Genomic DNA, 2,500 nt, shown 5'->3' on the forward strand with positions numbered 1-2,500 from the left:
GCCTGACCATAGGCTTCTGGAGGTCTTGCTCTCCAGAGGCCCCAGTGGTCTAAGCCCGACCAGGGCTGTGCCCGACCAGGGCTGTAGGCCGCGTTGGGAGCGCGTTAGGGACGCAGGGCGCAGAACTCTGCCCGTTTCACCCCAGCATTTCGGGGAGGACAGGGAATTTGGCAAAGACAGTGGGAAGGATTTTTAAGGAGGAGAGTTCAGTGACATGATCTGAAACACAATAGTGCTGGTGATCTGGAGGCTGCCTTCTATGAGCCACTTCTGTCGGGAGCAGCCTGCCATCATGCCCTGATAACCACAACACTAGTCCCAAGCCAGTGACCTCAGCAAATGCAAAAACATTCATACTTATAGTCTCCTGCATCTGATTCTTGCCATCATGTGAAACGTTGGCATTCCAATGTCTGTTGCACACACTTTGTTCATAGGTGTGCAATTTGAGTGCGTGCGCCTCATCACTGTCTTGGACAGAGCTCTGTCTCTCAGCTACACATGTGAAGCATTGGTGGTTCAGTGGTAGAATTCTCGCCTGCCACGCGGGAGGCCCGGGTTCGATTCCCGGCCAATGCAAGGCTGTGTTCTTTTGACTTTGCTTTCTAAATCAAATATGGGAACTCAGTGGGGCATAAAATGGGAAACAGTGACCCCGACGTGATTTGAACACGCAACCTTCTGATCTGGAGTCAGACGCGCTACCGTTGCGCCACGAGGTCCTTGCTTTTGGAGTCACATCAGCAAATGTTGTGAGCCTTTTCATTTTTGCCCACCTCCTTATATGCCTAGGGTTGTATTACAAGGTGCGGCTTTTTGTTTTCCATCCTATTGATGAAATTGAGTGCAGGTGCAGAGAGAACGCAGAGGATTGAAATGTTCAGGGAAAGGGTCTCACGCAGGAGCTCTAGACCAAAGGCACATTACTATGATTTATTAAAGTGCTTCATGCATGCAAAAGGAAACGTCCCTGGGTGGGCTTGAACCACCAACCTTTCGGATCACAGCCGAACGCGCTAACCGATTGCGCCAAAGAGACTAGAGACAAAAGCACATCTCCTGAGACTCAACATATATCTTTATGTGTGCGCGCCTGCCTTGAGCTTGTGTTATATAAGGCGTCTTTATCCTACGCAGCATTTGCCATTTGCTTAGTGTCTTGTCACTGTTGGGTGTTATGATGCGCAGACTACTGTCTAATGGTGTTAGGGCCAGTATTACAACCAGTCCCAGTGTATGAGATACATGTATGACTTTTCTGTGGCCTTCTTAGCGTAGCTATCTGCTCCTCTGGTGGTGTTCTACCAGCCTGTCAGGCGTGTGTCTTGCCCATCCAATCTTCACTGTGGCATGTTAGACTTGTCTTCTCTGTGAGCGGAGTCTCCTTCCCAGAGCAGGTGCTTTCTCTGAACTCTTGCTTTGTAAGACTGCTGGGCAAGGCCCTCCCTAGCCCCTCACTCAGATAGATACATTTACCTGCAGAGCTCAGCTTTGGAGAAAGAGAGGGGGCAGAGAGCGCAAAGGGGAAGGCCCAAGGTGCACACCTTATTTTACATAAAAGCTCGGGCTCTTGGGAGGACAGGGACATGAGGGTTCTCAGGGAAAGCCATCACATTAGTATTGATGGCTGGGCCTTGAAACACAACAATCCCGGAATGGCCAGGCACAAAATGCCTGTGCAATAGGCCTGACCATAGGCTTCTGGAGATCTTGCTCTCCAGAGGCCCCAGTGGTCTAAGCCCGACCAGGGCTGTGCCCGACCAGGGCTGTAGGCCGCGTTGGGAGCGCGTTGGGAGCGCGTTAGGGACGCATAAAGGGACGCAGGGCGCAGAACTCTGCCCGTTTCACCCCAGCATTTCGGGGAGGACAGGGAATTTGGCAAAGACAGTGGGAAGGATTTTTAAGGAGGAGAGTTCAGTGACATGATCTGAAACACAATAGTGCTGGTGATCTGGAGGCTGCCTTCTATGAGCCACTTCTGTCGGGAGCAGCCTGCCATCATGCCCTGATAACCACAACACTAGTCCCAAGCCAGTGACCTCAGCAAATGCAAAAACATTCATACTTATAGTCTCCTGCATCTGATTCTTGCCATCATGTGAAACGTTGGCATTCCAATGTCTGTTGCACACACTTTGTTCATAGGTGTGCAATTTGAGTGCGTGCGCCTCATCACTGTCTTGGACAGAGCTCTGTCTCTAAGCTACACATGTGAAGCATTGGTGGTTCAGTGGTAGAATTCTCGCCTGCCACGCGGGAGGCCCGGGTTCGATTCCCGGCCAATGCAAGGCTGTGTTCTTTTGACTTTGCTTTCTAAATCAAATATGGGAACTCAGTGGGGCATAAAATGGGAAACAGTGACCCCGACGTGATTTGAACACGCAACCTTCTGATCTGGAGTCAGACGCGCTACCGTTGCGCCACGAGGTCCTTGCTTTTGGAGTCACATCAGCAAATGTTGTGAGCCTTTTCATTTTTGCCCACCTCCTTATATGCCTAG

The 2,500-nt window shown here is 50.8% G+C and overlaps 5 non-coding genes across 5 annotated transcripts; 2 read left to right on the plus strand and 3 right to left on the minus strand.

The window, feature by feature from the left end:
* The first annotated feature begins 508 nt into the window (after positions 1 to 508).
* TRNAG-GCC (transfer RNA glycine (anticodon GCC)) lies at positions 509 to 579 on the plus strand. The gene has a single exon. It is a non-coding gene; the product is annotated as a tRNA-Gly (tRNA).
* A 71-nt stretch (positions 580 to 650) lies between these two features.
* On the minus strand, positions 651 to 722 carry TRNAW-CCA (transfer RNA tryptophan (anticodon CCA)). The gene has a single exon. It is a non-coding gene; the product is annotated as a tRNA-Trp (tRNA).
* A 243-nt stretch (positions 723 to 965) lies between these two features.
* TRNAH-GUG (transfer RNA histidin (anticodon GUG)) lies at positions 966 to 1,039 on the minus strand. The gene has a single exon. It is a non-coding gene; the product is annotated as a tRNA-His (tRNA).
* Positions 1,040 to 2,216: 1,177 nt separating this feature from the next.
* On the plus strand, positions 2,217 to 2,287 carry TRNAG-GCC (transfer RNA glycine (anticodon GCC)). The gene has a single exon. It is a non-coding gene; the product is annotated as a tRNA-Gly (tRNA).
* Positions 2,288 to 2,358: 71 nt separating this feature from the next.
* TRNAW-CCA (transfer RNA tryptophan (anticodon CCA)) lies at positions 2,359 to 2,430 on the minus strand. The gene has a single exon. It is a non-coding gene; the product is annotated as a tRNA-Trp (tRNA).
* Positions 2,431 to 2,500: the final 70 nt, after the last annotated feature.

This window comes from Triturus cristatus, chromosome 4_2 (assembly GCF_964204655.1).
Source record: "Triturus cristatus chromosome 4_2, aTriCri1.1, whole genome shotgun sequence".
In the NCBI taxonomy this organism is placed as follows: domain Eukaryota; kingdom Metazoa; phylum Chordata; class Amphibia; order Caudata; family Salamandridae; genus Triturus; species Triturus cristatus.